This window comes from Microtus ochrogaster, chromosome 5, assembly GCF_000317375.1.
Source record: "Microtus ochrogaster isolate Prairie Vole_2 chromosome 5, MicOch1.0, whole genome shotgun sequence".
In the NCBI taxonomy this organism is placed as follows: domain Eukaryota; kingdom Metazoa; phylum Chordata; class Mammalia; order Rodentia; family Cricetidae; genus Microtus; species Microtus ochrogaster.
Window position 1 is genome coordinate 95,550,465 of NC_022012.1, and position 10,614 is coordinate 95,561,078.

Sequence of the window (10,614 nt, forward strand, 5' to 3'; positions counted from 1 at the left end):
ATAAAGTTTGTGAGGGCAGCGGTGATCAGATAAGAACCCAGAGACAACCTGGGAATGCTTAGTGCTTAGGCTAGCATGCATAAGACCCTGCGTTCAATTCCTACCATGAAAGTAGCACCCGGTGGTAATGGATGAAGGAAACTGCTGTGCTCTGGAGAGGAGGAAGGCAAAAGCCTGAGTGCCAAGAGCAGTTCCCCTTAAAGCAACAGAATGTAAAACTGAATAGAATTCAACAGAATCTGGGGATCTGACTCTGTCAATACAGTGCCTTCCGGGCATGCAGGAGGCCTGGGTGCTACTCCGAGAATCTTGTTTACAGGTGCACACCTGTAATCCCAGCACCTGGTACATTGTAGAGGCAGAGGCTTGAGAATCAGAAGTTCAAAGCCATCCTCAGGAGCTAGTCTAGGCTAAGTGAACTCTCAAAAATTAAATTTTAAAGTGGCAAAATTTACAAGAGCATGATCTCATAGGCACTTTGCTGGAGTGTATCGGACGTGGGCGGGCCCCAAGTTTAAGCTTTATTAGCTTCCCTGTAACTCTCAGTCTAGGTTGATGTGACCTTAGAAAAGCCGTCCGCACACCAGAAATCCTTAGAAATCTTAGAGGGGCTTTGGACTGTTGCGAGGTGTGAGGTGAGGGAGATGAATCAAACCTACTTGCTTTAAATAAGTGTTGGCCAGATGTGACTGACAGTCATGTTAGAAAAGTCTTCCTAATCTCAAAGACCAGGGATTATATGGGAAGAGAGGTGGGCTGGAGGTTTTGCTCAAGGCAGTGTGGTCAGATGCTGCGATGGTGAGCTGGGGAGCCTGTGTTGATGCAGCAGTGGGGCGGGGAATGACTATGGACCTGCAGGGTAACAACAGCCTGCTTTTTAGCTCTTACAGCCTTATTAGAAAATTGCACTGGAGAGATCCTCTGCCCTCTCCTCCCTCTAGAGCAACATGGTCAGCTCTTTCCTCCCTCTGATTACCCTCATTTCGTGGCTCAGAAGTGAACTAATCATGAGGCTGGCATTTCACAAGCTACTTCAAGTGCAATTTAGAATCCAGTGTGATGAAGAGAGTTGTCAGGCCTGCGATTGTAAGGCAGCTTTCAAAAGCAAATGGAAACTCTGAATCCAGGGGTGAGAGTAAGGAAGCAGGGGGCGGAGGGAGGGGAGCTGGGACACCACTCACCATCATTGTCATTACCCACTTCTGCTTTCCTGCCACATGGAGAGCTGGCTTCCTTGCTTTTTCTAATATGCCCAGTGGGCACTGTTGCTACTGGAACAACCCCAGATTTAGGGGCTTGAAACATCACGAATTAATTGTGCTTGTTTGAGACAGGGTCTCACACAACCCGAGCTGACTCATAACTCACTACTATGTGACTGAGAATGACCCTGATGACCCTCCTGCATCCACCCTCTTGAGTGCTGGGAGTATAGGCATGCACCATCACCCTCAGCGACAGGTTTGTTTCCCGAAAGCCCTGGATATCAGAAGTAAAGCCGAGTCTATGGGCTCAAAGCAAGGTGTCAACAGAGCTGTGCCCCATTTGTTTCCTTGTCTTTCCCAGTGGCTGATATACTCCTTTGGGATCATCTTCAATGTGGCTGATGACCAGTCTTTCTCACAGGTCCCTCTCTACTGTCACCCTCTTTCCTGTTAAGGACCCTTGTGAGTATGTAGGGTACACACCTGAATAATCTTATCTCCTAATTTAAAGTTAGCTAGTTAGCAACGTTAGTGTCTTTTGCCAATTATATTAACACACATTCTAGGGGTTAGGGCATTAGGATGTAGATATGTTGAGGGTCATGGCTTGCCTACTGTGAGTTTGTTATCTAGACAGAAGCATGTACTTAATGGCTGATTTTTGCACATCGTGTGCTTTTGTTTTTGTAAACCAGAGACAAATTAGTCCACTGAGATGACCTGGGAGGTCACTGGAGGGAAGGACCGTCCCTCAATCAAGCGAAAAACAGAAAACGCGACTCCTTTCCCTGCACACTGCTACTTTCATTTCGGCGTCAGGGCCCAATAATGACTGAAAATTAGGTGGCTAAAAAGGTGATTTCAGGATTCTAAATAAACATCTATCCCTCTTCATTCTTCCCAATGGCAATATTTTGTAGGATGGTTATAGAGTCTGGCTGGCCCCTGGGAGAGCCTCGGTTAAATCAGGGAGAAGTATCAGGCTTAGTCAATACAAGCATTAAGGGAGCAAATTCAAGCAGATGTACACGGGTCAGGGCGACTTTGCAGATGGAAGGAGGGAGGGTGGAGAGAAGCTGGGAGATGCTATCGGAGGGGGAGGATAGGGAAAACAAGCTAGAAATGTCAAATGCTCACATTCTTGCTACCAGGATACAGAGGCAGCCGAGAACCCAGTGGGTGTTCAGCCAAACAGGGTTAAGGCTCGGTCAAGGATGGACTTCCCGCCTCCACTCTGTTCCAGACTCCACTCTGTGTTACCCTGACAACCTCCTCCTTCTGGTATTGACATGAGAGCGAGAAAGAAGGAAAAGCAGGCAAATGAAGAAAACTGTAATTAGGGGTGGAAGCAGCTGTGTCCTGGCTTGTTTTATCTTGGAGGAAGCTCCAGAGAGGAGCCTGAGGGTTGGGGGACTGGGAACTTTGGGGTGGTGCTGCAGACACTGGTGAAAATGAGTCTGTTTGCCAGCAATGTCAGAAGCGTCTCGGGGGCAGCAGTATAAATTAAGTCTCAGAGACTGTGTGTTCTGATGTCTCTCCTGCTGTCTCTAAGTTAGTCAAGGAACTTCTGAGAACCACAGGCTCAGGAAATGCTAGATACTGGGTCATCCATGGTTTCAGAGTCAAGACCTCAGGCCATGGTTTTCCTGTCTCCTTTTCCTCACCCAGAGTGGGGTGTGAGGGGGAATAGACAAGCTACAGACGTGGGTACTTCTCTCTTCTCTTTCCAAGTCAGGAAGCTGAGACCATGAAGGATATTAAGTTACTTACTTATGATCATAAAACTAAGGTGGTCAGGATTTGAAACCAAATCTGATCAATTTTATTTTATTTTATTTTATTTTTGGTTTTTCGAGACAGGGTTTCTCTGTGGCTTTGGAGCCTGTCCTGGAACTAGCTCTGTAGACCAGGCTGGTCTCGAACTCACAGAGATCCACCTGCCTCTGCCTCCCAAATGCTGGGATTAAAGGCGTGCGCCACCACAGCCCGGCCATCTGATCAATTTTAAACATCTTTTGGTAATTACTTCACTGTGACACACAGAAGGTTCTCAAAATTTACCCTGTATTAGAATCAATCCCCTGGAAGGCTGACGCCACACCTACAATTTTTGACTCAATGTCTCTAGGATTTGGCCAGAAAATGTTCATTTTTTTAGATTAATTTTTATTTTTATTTCATGCGTATGGGTGTTTTGCCTGCCTGCACACATGTCTATGCACTCAGTGTATGCTGTGCGGTAAGAGGCCAAAAGAGGGCTTGTGAACCCCTGGGACTGGAGTTATAGTTGGTTGTGCTGACGCATGCAAGCTAGGAACCAAACCAGAATCCTCGGGAAGAACAGCCAGTGCTCTTAAAGGTGAAACCATCTCTCTAGCCTCAAGATATTTTATTTCTAACACGTCTCTGGATAGTATTGGTTTGCTGGGTCCTGGGATCATACTTTGAAAACCATTTATGTAAAGTAAACCATTAACCCTTGGACTTTTAAATATGCTGTTTGTAAAATAAGCATTTATACTGACTGGCTGAACCAAATTGGAGAACTCCTTTTTTTAATTTTTTTTTTATTTTCAGAGTTACTTTAGCCAGTGTGAGAGGTTCAGATTCTATCCTTCTGACTTCAGGCAAAGAAACTTCCCTTCAATTTCATCATATATGAAGGCTGCACACAGCGTTATATTGGAAAAGAAGTAGCCATCTGTATTCATTACTTTTCTCTTTGGTGTGATCAATTATCACAAAAGCAACTTAAGACAGGAAGGGTATATTTCAAGGAAATGCAGTCCATCTCAGAGGGGAAGACACAGCGGCAGGAACATGATGAGCCAGTTGACCAGTCTGCAGTCAGGAAGCAGAGAGAGGTGAATGAGGTTGCACAGCTCACTTTCTCCTTGTATTCAGTGTGGAACCCCCATCTGAGGGATGGTGCTAACCACATTCAGGGTGGGTCTTTTATCTGGAAGCACCCTGACAGCTACAGTCAGAGGTCTGTTTCTGTGATAATTCTAAATCCAGTCAAATTGTCAATCAAAACTGCCCATCACAGTATTAAAAAAACGTAAAAACCTTATAAATAGGGCAAGAAAGATGGGTCAGTGGCTGAAAGTGCTCACCCCATGCCAGGAGGTGGTGGCGCACGCCTTTAATCCCAGCTCTTGGGAGACAGAGGCAGGTGGATCTCTGTGAGTTCAAGGCCACTCTGGTCTACAGAGCGAGTTCCAGGACAGGTACCAAAGCTACACAGAAAAACTCTGTCTCAAACCACTCACTCCAAAAGAATGCTTACCCCACAAATCTTAAGACCTGCCTGAGTCCAATCCCCAGATCCCATAGCAGAAGGAAAGAACCAGCTTCTAAAGTTGTCCTCTGACCTCTGTGCATTGTAGCACACACGTGCCCACATTCACATATGCATGTCATACATATACATACTAATAACAATAAATAGTTTGTACAAGATTATAAAAAAATTGAAGTAAAAGCTGCTAGATTGCTGTTTGTTCTTCTGTATTGCTGTATCTTACCATAACCACTCATTCATTCATAGTCAGGGCCTTATGTATCCAAGGCTGGCATACTTGCTATGCAATTGAGGATGCCCTTGAGCTTCAGATCCTCCTGCCTCTACCACCCAAGTTCTGGGATTAGAGGCATGCACCCATACACTTGGTTTATGAAGGGCTAGGTACCTAAACTCAACCCTTACGCTTGCATAGCAAATACTTTACACACCGAGCCATCTCACCGACTTCTGCCTTGTTTTTTTTTTAAATATTTATTTATTTGCTATATATACAATATTGTGTCTGTGTGTATGTCTGCAGGCCAGAAGAGGGCACCAGACCTCATTACAGATGGTTGTGAACCACCATGTGGTTGCCAGGAATTGAACTCAGAACCTTTGGAAGAGCAGGCAATGCTCTTAACCTCTGAGCCATCTCTCCAGTCCCCCGACTTCTGCCTTGTAAGTACACCTCTAGTCACGTGATTCAATTCCCGTTTGATGTTTCTCTTGGAGCTACGGCTGACACTGGTAGTTAGAGCATTACCCCTAGAGAAAATGCCATGGAATACAAGTTATGGATTCTAGTAAATCTTCAACTATTAGAAAAATGGTTCCACAGTCAATTATGTTTGGGAAACCCTTCGTTAAAGGATGCACTCGGAGATCTCTGTGCTGCGGAGCTTCTTGTAATCTGACTGTGGGTCTTGCTATATGGGACATCTGGTGCCTGGTTGAAGGCAGCTTAGGGCTTATTGAAAGCTTTCTAACCATGACTCTATTCTGTTTTGAAAGTTTTTTTTAAAGATCCATTTGGCCTCTCTTTTTAGAGGGCCGTTTTTACTGGAGATAGAGGTCTCCTTGGGCAGGGGGTTCTTGGCATTGACCTCTTTCTCAGAGCAGTTATGTCTCTCAAGAAAGACTCATACGGTGAGCTGGAGCCCTGGGCAACCTTCTTTAGCTCTGTCTGCAGGGAACTCAGACTCCTTGGCTCCTCTGGAACCGAACCAACAAATTATTTACACTTGGCTGATAGAGGTGCTGACAAGATGCTTGTGCTTATGTGAGCATAGGTTGGTGCAGTTTCTGGGGTCCTTTGCTCAGAACCACTGCCTCTGTCTGCTGTGGGTGGAGCTCAGGTGTCAAGGAGCCAAAAAATACCTCAGTCATCTCTCCAGGACGAGAGGAGTTTACTTTGATGGCTACTCATCTCTCTAGACCCCATTTAAGGGACTTGAAGAATAATCATCCCAATTATGAAAATATTGAAATCGCCTCTTCCAGGATGCCCTTTCATATTTTCCTGCTTCTTCCACACCAGAGGGAGCTGGATCCTTCCTCCGAGATCGTCAGTGGCTATGTTTGCCACTGTCATGGATGATGGGAACTCAGTCATCCATCTCAACCATTAAACCCTTAGCCCCTGAGAAAATGCATCAAGAGTCTTCCTTCTCTATCCCCAGGACCAGAGAGGTTTAACATGAGCTACTCAGATGCTGTTGGATGGAATGATGAATCTATCTGTTCATGCATGAGTAGTTCAATTCACAGAAATTCAGGGGCTCTTTCCTTATAGATTTGTTGAGAAAAGTTAACATGCAAACAAGAGACAGGTGGAGAGGTGTTAAGCACTTAGAAAAAAAAAAAACCTCTTCCAAACACTTTCACAACCTTCGTTTGAAGAGCCATTGGTTAATTCCAAATTATTTAAATGTACTTATTCAAGTAGATTCAATAGGAACAACCCCTGGCTAGCAAAATTTTATTAACACTTTGGCTTTATAAGTAATTCACTTCTGTTTTGCTTTCTCAGCCTCCTTCCCTTTGCATTAAGGTGGGGTCTTGGTAGCAGCCCTGGCTTCTCTGGAACGCAAGATTCTTTTGCTTTGGCCCTCTTAGTCCTGAGATTACATGCTTATTATTTTTTTTAAGTTTTACTATCCAGTCAGATATACCTTTGCCTCTACAATTCAAAGGATGTGTGAGCCATCTGTGGTCAGACTCTACTTCTACAACTCTCTAGTGTTACCTCCAAGTCTCAAAGCAGCTATTTTTACTCACGGTGTGGGCCATGCATAGATGGTTGTTCTCATCATCCCGTGGAAGTCATCTAGAAATGCAGAATCTTGACTGCATCCCAGACCATCTGGTCCCTGGGTTATGCATGTGAATATTCACATTAGCTATAGATGACATGGGAATTAAGTTACCAAGTACACGCTCTGGGCAGTCTGCCATCACTCATAAGTCAAGGCCTTTGCACATCTCTACCCTGCACACCTTGGCAGCCCCAGTCACAGCCCCATCTGTAGCATCAGGGTCTGTGAGCATTGAGAGTTTACCTGGTGATGGGCACTGCTTCAACTCTGTCCGTCTCTGCGCTCACTCGACCCTTAAACAAAGCTTTGCCTACCCTCTTTTGCAGATAGGAAGTCGAGGGTGACAGAGATGAAATAGCTCCTTGTTCTCCATAGTCCCTGACCTGTGATAAAGTTTCTGCCACAGAGAGCTGTCTTGGAGGGATAGATTATTCTATTTTAAAACAGTTACGCAACAGTCTGGTTGATGATAGACTGCACTGTGGTGACCACCTGATGTTTCTGACTCATTGCGAGCTCTAGCACGGTATTTCTCTGTCTGGGCAGAGAGTTGGGAAGATAATACCTCATTGCCTGTCCCATCCCATGGATGTTTCCTCCTTCTGGCTCATCTTCTCCTCCCCTTCCCCTCTCCTTCCTCTTCCCCTTCTTCCTCCTCCCTATTTTCTCCCTCACTTCCTCCTTTCTGGTTTCCTCTTCCTTCTCCTCCTACCATGAAAGCTCAGCTTAGTCACTGTCTTTCATCCTTTCCCTTGTGCTCCAATAGAAATTTTAGATGCTGCTGATGGCAGTGATTTTATTGTTATTGTGTGATCAGCCAGGTATTCCCGGGGCTTACATTTATTTATTGTTCTTTTGAGATAGAATCTTACTCTGTAGATCAGAATGGCTCAAACTTGTGATTCTCCTGCCTCAGTTCCTGAGTACTAGGATTGAAGCTTAGTAATAGAATAAATACTTGGTCAAATGTGCAAGGTTCTGGGGTTTAATCACCATCGCTGGAAAAAATAGGCATTAGGGTGCTCCTTAGGTATATATTCTGAAGAATTAATTAAAAATAACAAAATATAGCTATGTTTGTCACTGTTATCTACTTAGAGGTATTGACTATCAGTCCCTGGAAAGTCACAAACAAGCAAAGCACATACCATCAATCCCTCAGCTACTGAGAGATGACACGGTTATGTTATTGTCATTAATATCAGCTGACCAGTTACCACCTTCCCTCCAAGTGTCCGGCACTCATTAAACTAAATTCTCTCCTTGCATGTACTATTTGTGTTTTCATCTCCTTGACAAAATACCCGAGAGAAACAATTTAAAGGAGGAAACCTTTATTTTGGCTCATGGTTTCTGAAGTTTCTGTCCGTATTGGGCTGCCTCCATTGTTTGTGGCCTGTGATGAGGCAGAAACGTCATGGCAGACACGTCATGGCGGAGCAGAGATGCTCACGGTAGCAGTTTGAGTGGGGAAAGTTCTGTATTGACTCGGGTTATGAACACTTTATTCTCAGTTGGTGGCTCTGTTTGGGCACTTCAGGTGGGCAACCTTGCTGGAAGAAGTTTGTTATTAAGGACAGACTCTGAGCGTTCAGCAGCCTCTCGGCATTTCCCAGTTCACACTCTGTTTCATGCCTGTGTTTGAAGCTCTGAGCTCTTATCTTCCTGCTTCTGCAGTACCTGCTGCTTCTTGCTCTGCCTCCCTACATGATAGACTTATTCCTCTGGAATCATAAGACAAAGTAAGCTCCTTCTATTGTAAGTAGCCGTGGTCATGGTGTTTTATCACAGCAACAGGACAGTAATTTATATATACACCTTATGTAGGCTGGGAAACTGAGAAGGGCAGAGGGCCGGGTGTAGAACATCTCCAATTAGGCCTCATCTTCATCATCTCCAATGACGGCCCAACTCAAGGGTTAGAACAGAGCCCTAGTGTGATTAGATTCACTGAGGACCAAGCCTTCAGCAAACAGGGCTTAACAACACACAATCTTTACACTCCACAAACTCGACAGAGTTGGAAACTGAGGCCTCTGTTCTTCTTGTCTGTTGTGTGATTTGAGCTGGAAAGTGAGACATTAATCTTTGGGATCTAGCTGAGCACACAACTGTGTGTAAAACTGTATTTGCTGGACAAAGGTCAGGGGAACATGATCATTTGATTTCATTCACTTACAGAAGACAAGATACATAAACACAGATTTAAGGACCAGTTAGCTTGATGAGTAGCTAAAGCAGGAGGATTGTGGATAAATTGCAGATAATCACCAAAATACAGGCAAGACACACTTAAGACACTTGGAAATAAGTGTGTGTTGTCCATAGCCGCTTAATGATAACACATAACAAGTTCTAATAATGACAAATTCTAAATATCTTTAGGCCAAATGTAACTAATACTGTTTTATAAATTCAGTCTTCAAATGCGATGATCTCTTTCTAGAAGCAATCATGGGCCTAAGGAGATTTGCAGCACTTGGAAGGATTTTCCCTTCCCTTTAAATAAATGGATTAAAACCTAAGCCCAAGGTCTGTCTCTGTGTCAAAGTATAATTAAGGTCTGAGTCATTCCAAGTGGGATGTTTTCATGTGCACTTGAGAATCATAAGGCTTTAAGAGGAAAAAACGCGACGTTTTGGAAGTTAATTAAGGAGCTGATGTTTGGTAATGAATCCTTTACACTATTGGGCTCCTAAGAAAGGAAGAATTTCACCCTAGGATGCTTAAAACCCAGGTGCATGGTAGCAACTTCCAGAAAAACACCCACTCCCATCTCTCTGTCGATACCTCTCAGACAAGGTGATCCTGAGGTTTTGGCACATAAATGACAGACTTAGCACACAGGTCAGCAAATACCAAGGAGGAAAAATGACCTGTGGTGGTTTGAACGAGAACAGCACCCATAGGACCAGGTATTTGAACACATGGTCTCCAGTTGGTGGCCCTGTTTGGGTAGGTTTAGGATGTGTGGTCTTGCTAGAGGAAGTATGCCACTGGGGTTGGGGTTTGAGATCTTAAAGACTTGCACCGTTTTGAGTTCTCTCTGTTTCCTGCTTGGGGTTAGAGATGTGAGCTCCCAGGTGTTCCTGCAGCTCTCCTGAAATGATTGTGATGGAATCTCCCACCTCTGGAACTGCTTCCTTCTATGAGTTGCCCTCGCCATTGCTTTATCACAGCAATAGAAAAGCAACGAATACATGGACCATCCAGTTCCCACACCTTTCTTCAAAGAGCAAAGGCAACAGTGACTAGGGAACTGATCTTTGCTGAAGAAAGAGTAGCCGACACTTCACTGGTGCTGGCAGATGACTCAGCAGACAGGAACACTTCCTGCTCAGTCCTGAGGACCTGAGTTGAGACTCCAGCCCTCCTGTCAGGCAGTGCACAGACACCTGTAACGAACCGTAAGGCAGCTTTCTCAACCTGTGGACTGTGACCCTTTGGGGGGTTGAACGAGCCTTTCTTTCACAGATATCCTGCATATCAGATTTTATGTTATGACTCCTGATGGTAACAAAATTACAGTTATAAAGTAGCAATGAAAATAATTTTATGTTTGGGGGTCACCACAACATGAGGAACTAACTGTATAAAAGGGTCGCAGCGTTAGGAAGGTTGAGAAACACTGCAAGTGATCTGGTACCCCCTTCTGGCTTCTACATATACACGCATATAGACACACACATACACATACACTCATATAGACACATGCACACACGCGTGCACGTGCGCACACACACACACACAAATAAATAACCAAATAAAATTTAAAAGTTTATTGGTGCTCACAGGGTGAAACACA